Genomic DNA, 9,637 nt, shown 5'->3' with positions numbered 1-9,637 from the left:
GTAATTTTGTATTGTCTTAAAAAAAAAATTGTAATTTTGTATTGATTTTCTTAGTAATTTCATACAATTGAAAATTTTGGGTGATTTTATTTTGATATAATCTCACTATTTTTTGGGTAATTTTGTTTTGATTTAATCATACTATTTGAAACACAAGTTTATTAAGAGTATAAAGACGCTGAAACCAAAGCCGACTTATGATGAAATTGAAGATGAAGATGATGTTGAACTTGAGTAGAGTAGAAGACGACGGAATTCATGGATGAAGTTGAGAGCTTGGACGACATTGAATTGCTGCGAATTAATATCACTATTTTCTGGGCAATTTCATACAATTATGAATTCCCATTTTTTTTTTTTTTTTACTTCATGTTTTAATTTTAGGGGAATATCTCAACATCAACCTCAAGAACTTCAAACAATTTTGCAGAAAGAACATAAAACCGTTGCCAACAATTGCGGTTTTGCAAATGTAAAACCGTTATCACCAATTGCGGTTTTAAACTGAACCCAAAAAAAAAAAAATACAAAGCTAATACCCGATCCTACTTGGACACTATTCAGGGAATAAGTTTTTTAAACGACGCAAATTGGGAATTAATTTTGATTTAAACAATTTCTAGGGAAATCGTTCGTTGGAAGAATATTGAAAGTTGAAGAAATGGAAACTTGAATAAGGGAGATGAAATATGCATAGGAATTGGAAAATAACTAGGCATGAGAATAATGCATTAATGTTGACTTAATTAATTTCTAAACCTAAATGTAAAACTGAAGAAAAATATCAGCTTTTAAAGTTTTACTACTTCAAAAAAAAATATCAGCTTTTATTACCAAAAAAAGAAAATAATAAAATTAAATTAAATTAAATTGGGCCCTCTGAAAATTGGGGCCCTGTGCAAGAGACCTTCTTGCACACCCCCTTCTACGCCCCTGCATCGAAACGACATTAGTACCGTAGTACGTACACAAAAGAACATTCATTTCAAAAGATACAGAAAAGTAATTAGTAAACTTAGTTCTATACACTTTTGTGTTCGGGTAATATTACAAGAGTTAGCCTTACTAACCTCTTTTAGCCTTTAGGTATCGAGGTAACGTTCACGGTTTATGTTGCATTAAAAAAAGTGAGGGAAACAAATAATTGTATAGGTGTATAAATTGTTAGGGTGAATTTTAAAGAAAGTGGTACTGTTATGAGGCCAAAACCTCCAAAAATTTCTCAAAAAACGAGGATAACGGGATATTAGCCTTCAATTTTGGATTTTTTTTGACTTTTTTCACCCGTAAATAAAAATTGCCGAAATGTTTACCATGGTCCTAATACCCTCCGGGAGTCCAATTGGCTGGGTGGAACCATCCAATTTGCCTTTAAACGACCAATTTACCGTTTTTCAACTTGCACTGATTTCATTAAATCACGTCTACCACGAACATTTATGACAACATATAATGATCATATCGTTCCAAAGCATTATATGACCCCGAGATGTATCCCCAAAAATCTCAATGCTTTTCGACATAGGGCCCCGAAACATTCGAAATTTCTCAAAAAGAGTGGATATTAGCCTTCAATTTTAGAATTTTTTGACTTTTTTTTTTCGCCCGAAAATAAAAATTGCCGAAATGTTTGGTCCCTAATACCCTCTGAGAGTCCAATTGGGTGGGTGGAACCATCCAATTTGCCTTTAAACAACCAATTTACCGGTTTACAACTTGCACCGATTTCATTAATTCAAGCCTACCACAAACATTTATGACAACAAATAGTGATCATATATGGTTCCAAACGACATTAGATGACCCCGAGATGTATTCCCTAGAATTTTAAATCTTTTCGACACCGGGCCCCGAAACCTTCAAATTTTCTAAAAAAACGTGGATATTAGCCTTCAATTTTGGAATTTTTTGACTTTTTTTTTTCAACCGGAAATAAAAATTGCCGAAATCTTTACCATGGTCCCTAATACAATCCGGGAGTCCAATTGGCTGGGTGGAACCATCCAATTTGCCTTTAAACGACCAATTTACCAGTTTACAACTTGCACTGATTTCATTAACTCACGCCTACCACGAACATTTATGACAACATATAATGATCATATATGGTTCCAAACGACATTATATGACCTCGAGATGTATCCCCTAAAATCTCAATGCTTTTCGACACCTGGCCTCGAAACATTTGAAATTTCAAAAATCGTGGATATTAACCTTTAATTTTTTATTTTTTTGACTATTTTTTTCGCCAGTAAATAAAAATTGCCGAAATATTTAGTCCCTAACACCCTCCGGCAGTCCAATTGGGTAGGTGGAACCAACCAATTTGCCTTTAAACGGCCAATTACCGATTTACAATTTGCACAGATTTCATTAATTCAAGCCTACCACGAACTTTTATGACAACATATAATGATTTTATATGGTTCCAAACGGAATTATATGGCCCTTAGATGTATCCCCTACAATCTCAAGGCTTTTCGTCAACAAGCCCTGAAACCTTCAAATTTTCTCAAAAAAATGTAGATATTAGACTTCAATTTTGGAATTTTTTTACTTTTTTTCGCACGGAAATAAAAATTGCCGAAATTTTTACCATATTCCCTAATACCCTTCGGGAGTCCAATTGGGTGGGTGGAACTATCCAATTTGCCCTTAAACGACCAATTTACCGGTTAACAACTTGCACCGATTTCATTAATTCAAGCCTACCACAAACATTTATGACAACAAATAATGATCATATATAGTTCCAAACGACATTAGATAACCCCGAGATGTATTCCCTAGAATTTTAAATCTTTTCGACACCGGGCCCCGAAACCTTCAAAATTTCTCAAAAAACGTGGATATTAGCCTTCAATTTTGGAATTTTTTTACTTTTTTTTTCAACCGGAAATAAAAATTGCCGAAATCTTTACCATGGTCCCTAATACAATCCAGGAGTCCAATTGGCTAGGTGGAACCATCCAATTTGCCTTTAAACGACCAATTTACCAGTTTACAACTTGCACTGATTTCATTAACTCACGCCTACCACGAACATTTATGACAACATATAATGATCATATATGGTTCCAAACGACATTATATGATCCCGAGATGTATCCCCTAAAATCTCAATGCTTTTCGACACCGGGCCCCGAAACATTTGAAATTTCAAAAATCGTGGATATTAACTTTCAATTTTTGTTTTTTTTGACATTTTTTTCGCCCATAAATAAAAATTGCAAAAATATTTAGTCCCTAATACCCTCCGGCAGTCCAATTGGGTAGGTGGAACCAACCAATTTGCCTTTAAACGGCCAATTTACCAATTTACATTTTGTAGAGGTTTCATTAATTCAAGCCTACCACGAACTTTTATGACAACATATAATGATTATATATGGTTCCAAACGGTATTATATGGCCCTTAGATGTATCCCCTACGATCTCAAGGCTTTTCGTCAACAGGATCTGAAACCTTCAAAATTTCTCAAAAAGCGTGGATATTAGACTTCAATTTTGGAATTTTTTTTACTTTTTTTCGCTCGAAAATAAAAATTGTCGATATGTTTACCATGGTCCCTAATATCCTTCGGGGGTCCAATTGGGAGGGTGGAACTATCCAATTTTCCTTTAAACGACCAATTTATCGGTTTACAACTTACACCGATTTCATTAATTATTCAAGCCTACCACGAACATTTATGACAACATATAATGATTATATATGGTTTCAAATGACATTATTATATGACTCCGATATGTATCCCCTAAAATCTGAAGACTTTTCGTCAACAGGACCCGAAAGCTCCAAAATTTCTCAAAAAGCGTGGATATTAGACTTCAATTTTGGAATTTTTTTATTTTTTTTCGCACGGAAATAAAAATTGCCGAAATCTTTACCATAGTCCCTAATATCCTTAGGGAGTCCAATTGGGTAGGCGGAACTATCCAATTATCCTTTAAACGACCAATTTACCGGTTTACAACTTGTATCGATTTCATTGACTCAAGCCTATCACGAACATTTATGACAACATATAATGATTATATATGGTTCCAAACGACTTTATATGACCCCAATATGTATCCCCTAAAATATCAAGGTTTTTCGACACCGGGCCCCGAAACATTCGAAATTTCTCAAAAAGAGTGGATATTAGCCTTTAATTTTGGATTTTTTTGACTTTTTTTCGCCCGTTAATAAAAATTGTCGAAATGTTTATCATGGTCTTTAATATATCCTCCAGGAGTCCAATTGGATAGGTGGGACCATCCAATTTGCTTTTAAATGACCAATTTACCGGTTTACAACTTGCGCTGATTTCATTAACTCAAGTTTACCACAAACATTTATGACAACATATAATGATCATATATGGTTCCAAACGACATTATATGATCCCGAGATGTATCCCCTATAATCTAAAGGCTTTTCGACAACGGGCCCCGAAGGCTCTAAAATTTCTCAAAAAGCGTGGATATTAGCCTTCAATTTTGGAATTTTTTTACTTTTTTTCACCCGAAAATAAAAATTGTACATGCTCCCTAATACACTCTGAGAGTCCTATTAGGAGGGTGGAAATATCCAATTTACCTTTAAACGGCCAAGTTACCGATTTAAAACTTGAACCGATTTCATTAACTCAAGCCTACCAAGAACATTTATGACTACATATAATGATCATATATGGTTCAAAACGGCATTATATGACCCCGAGAATTTATTCCATAGAATTTCAAGACTTTTTGACACCAAGACCCGAAACTTTCAAAATTTCGCAATAAGCATGGATATTAGACTTCAATTTCTGAATTTTTTTTAAAAAAATTTTGCCCGTAAATAAAAATTGGCGAACTGTTTACCTTGATCCCTAATACCCTCCGAGATTCCAATTGGGTGGGTGGAACCATCTAACTTGCCATTAAACGGCCAATTTACTGGTTTACAACTTGCACCAATTTCATTAACTCAATACTACCACGAACATTTATGACCACATATAATGATCATATATGATTCAAAACGACATTATATGACTCCGAGATGTATTCCCTAAAATCACATTGCTTTTCGACACCAGCCCCGAAACCTCCAAAATTTCTCAAAAGGCGTGGATATTTATCTTCAATTTTGGATTTTTTGATATTTTTTCCCACAAAAATATAAATTGCCGAAATGTTTTTCATGGTCCCTAATACCCTCCGGGAGTCAAATTATGTGGGTAGAACCATCCAATTTGCCTTTAAACGGCCAATTTACCGGTTTACAACTTCCAACGATTTCATTAAGTAAGCCTACCACGAACATTTATGAAAACAAATAATGATCATATATGCTTCCAAACCTAATTATATGACGCCGAGATGTATTCCCTTAACTTTCAAGACTTTTCGACACCGGACCCCGAAACCTCCGAAATTACTCAAAAGCGATGATATATTAGACTTCAATTTTGGAATTTTTTTACTTTTTTTTTCACCTGAAAATAAAAATTGCCGAAATGTTTACCATGGTCCCTAATATCCTCCATGAGTTCAATTAGGTGGGTGGAACCATCCAATGTGCCTTTAAACGGCCATACCGGTTTTCAACTTGCACCGATTTGATTAAATCAAGCCTACCACAAAAACTTATGACAACAAATAATGATAATATATGGTTCCAAACGACATTATACGACCTCGAGATGTATTCCCTAAAATCATAAGGCTTTTCAACACCGGGCCCCGAAACCTTCAAAATTTCTCAAAAAGGTGGATATTAGCCTTCAATTTTTGAATTTTTTTTTTTTACTATTTTACGCCTGAAAATAAAAGTTACTGGAATGTTTATTATGGTCCATAATAGTCTAATACCCTCCAGGACTCCAATTGGGTGGATAGAACTATCCATTTTGCCTTTAAACGGCCAATTTACCGGTTTACAACTTGCACGGATTTCATTAACTTCAACATACTACAAACATTTATGACAACATATAATGATCATATATGGTTCCAAACGACATTATATCAACCCGAGATTTAGCCCCTAAAATATCAAGACTTTTCTTCACTGGGCCCTGAAACCTTCTAAATTATTCAAAAACCAATGATATTAGCCTTCAATTTTGGAATTTTTTGAATTTTTTTCGCCAGGAAAAAAAAAATTAGCGAAATGTTTATCATGGTCCCTAATACCCTCTAGGAGTCCAATTAGGTGGGTGGAACCATTCAACTTGTCTTTAAACGACCAATTTATCGGTTTACAACTTGAACGGATTTCATTAACTCAAGCTTACCACGAACATCTATGACAACATATAATTATCATATATAGTTCCAAACGGCATTATATGATCCCAGATAAATTCCCTAAAATCTCAAGACTTTGCGACACCGGGCCACGAAACATCCAAAATTTCTCAAAAAGCATGCACATACATTAGCCTTCAAATTCGGAAATTTTTTAACTTTTTTTCGCCCGAAAATAAAAATTGCCGAAATGTTTACCATGGTCCTTAAAACCCTCCGGTTGTCCAATTGGATGGGTGGAACCATCCAATTTGCCTTTAAACGGTCAATTTACCGGTTTACAAGTTGCACCGATTTCATTAACTCTAGCCTACCACGAACATTTATGACAACAAATAATGATCATATATGGTTCCAAACGACATTGTATGACCCCGAGATGTATTTCCTAGAATCTTAAGGCTTTTCAATACCGGGCCCCGAAACCTCCAAGATTTCTCAAAAAGCGTGGATATTAGCCTTTATTTTTGGAATTTTTAGACTTTTATCGCTCGGAAATAATAATTGCCGAAATGTTTCCCATGGTCCCTTATACACTTCGGGAGTCCAATTGGGTGGGCCGAATCATCCAATATTCCTTTAAACGGCCTATTTACCGGTTTATAACTTGCATCGATTTCATTAAATCAAGCCTCCCACGAACATTTATGACAACATATTATGATCATATATGGTTCCCAGCGTCATTATATATCCCGGGATGAATTACTTAAAATCTCAAGGCATTTCGACACCGTGCCCCGAAACCTCCAAAATTTCTCAAAAAATGTGGATATAAGCCTTTAATTTTGGAAATTTTATTGACTTTTTTTCGTCCGAAAATAAAAATTGCCGAAATTTTTTCCATGGTCCCTAATACCCTCCGGGAGTCCAATTGGGTGGGTTGAACTATCTGAAGGAGTTCTGTCTTCGATAAGTGCAATTACTAGATATATCAAGGATCACTATTATGGAGATAATAAGTTCGTTCTTTTGGGTCGTCATTATCTGTTGCTAGACTATGATTAATGATATTTGGGCTAGTCAAATAGTCCAAAGCCCACTAGAATGGATTTTATTAGGTCACACACAAAGGTATTGGTTTTAACAAGTTAGATGCCCATTTATGGGCCTCATGAACAAGTAACAAATCATGAATTGGATTAGGCTAACATAGTTAGATTAGAGTTAGGATTTGGGCTTTATTATGGACTCTTATTTAGAGATGAGATCTATAAATAAGGTCTATGCCTAGGGTTGTATGATACAACACAATTAACAGTCGATTGTGCATTAAGCAACCAGAAATCCCAAAAACCCTCTATCTCTCTCTGTCACACGCCTCTCTCCTTCCCCATTGGACTCACGACCGACCACCCTAGCGGCGCGTGTGGTGGTTTGTGATTTGTTCGTTGCTCGTTCTTCTTCTTAGAAGATCAATTGAAGGGTTTAATTGCAACTAACTAGCATATGTGCCTGTGGACCAAGTAGAGGAATCACGTTTGAGGTTCTTTGTCTCCCTTGTTCTTGTTCGATCACACGTGGAATCACGCTTCAAAGGTATTAATTCTAATTCTTTATGTGTTATTAATGATCTTGGGATTAGGTGCTATATGAATATGATTCATGTATTCCGCATTTCGTACCTAAGCTCCTACTCTATCCTATTTGCCTTTAAACGTTCAATTTACCGGTTTACAATTTGCACCGATTTCATTAAATCAAGCCTACCACGAACATTTATGATAGCATACAATGATCATAAATGGTTCCAAATGGCATTATATGACCCCGAGATGTATCCCATAGAATTTCAAGACTTTTCGACGCCGGGCACGGAATCCTCCAAAATTTCTCAAAAATCATGGATATTAGCCTTCAATTATGAAAATTTTGACTTTTTATCGCCCGTAAATAAAAATTGCCGAAATGTTTACCATGATCCCTAATAACGTCAGGGAGTCCCATTGGGTGGGTGGAACCATCCAATTTGCATTTAAACGGCCAATTTACCGGTTTACAACTTGCACCGATTTCATTAACCTTAGCCTACAACGAACATTTATGACAACAAATAATGATAATATATGGTTCCAAACGACATTATATGACCCCGAGATGTATTCCCTAAAATCACATTGCTTTTCGTCCCAAGGCCCCGAAACCTCCAAAATTTCTCAAAAAGCGTGGATATTAGCCTTCAATTTTGGAAATTTTTGACTTTTTTTCTCCTGAAAATAAAAATTGCAACAATGTTTTCCATGGTCCCGAAAACCCTCCGGGAGTCCAATTAGGTGGGTAAAACTATCCAATTTGCCTTTAAACGACCAATTTACCGGTTTACAACTTGCAACGATTTCATTAACTCAAGCCCACCACGAACATTTATGACAACAAATTATGATCATGTATGGTTCCAAACGACATTATATGACGCCGGGATTAATTCCCTTAAATTTCAAGACTTTTCGACACCGGGCCTCGAATCTTCCAAAATTTCTCAAAAAGCGTGGATATTAGCCTTCAATTTTGAAAATTTTGACTTTTTTTTTGCCCGGAAAAAAATAGTCAAAATGTTTCCATGATCCCTAATACCGTCCAGGAGTCTCATTGGGTGGGTGTAACCATCCAATTTGCCTTGAAACGACCAATTTACCGGTTTACAACTTGCAACGATTTCATTAACTCAAGCCTCCACGAACATTTATGACAACAAATAATGATCATATATGGTTCCAAACGGCATTATATGACCCCGATATGTATCCCCTATATTTTCAAGACTTTTCGACACCGGGCCCCGAAACCTCTAAAATTTCTCAAAAAGCGTGGATATTAGCTTTACATTTTGGGATTTTTTGACTTTTTTCGCCCGGAAATAAAAATTGTAGAAATGTTTACCATGGTCCCAATACCCTCCAGGAATCCAATTGGGTTGGTGTAAATATCCAATTTGCCTTTAAACGGCCAATTTACCAGTTTACAACTTGCACGGATTTCATTAACTCAATCATACTACGAACATTTATGACAACATATAATGATCATATATGGTTCAACACGACATTAATTATATGACCTCGAGATATATCCCATAGAATTTCAAGACTTTTCGACACCAGGCCCCGAAACCTCTAAAATTTCTCAAAAAACGTGGATTAAACCTTCAATTTTGGAATTTTTTTACTTTTGTTTGCCCGAAAATAAAAATTGGCGAAATGTTTACCATGGTCCTTAATACCCTACGGGAGTGCAATTGGGTGTGGAACCATCCAATTTGTTGTTAAACGGTAAATTTACCTGTTTATAACTTGCACTGATTTACCGGTTTTTACAACGACCAATTTAATTAACCTGCACCGAACCTGACATG

The sequence above is a fragment of the Chenopodium album genome, chromosome 7, assembly GCF_948465745.1.
Source record: "Chenopodium album chromosome 7, dcCheAlbu1.1, whole genome shotgun sequence".
Classification (NCBI taxonomy): Eukaryota; Viridiplantae; Streptophyta; class Magnoliopsida; order Caryophyllales; family Amaranthaceae; genus Chenopodium; species Chenopodium album.
Note: the sequence above shows the minus strand (reverse complement) of the source record.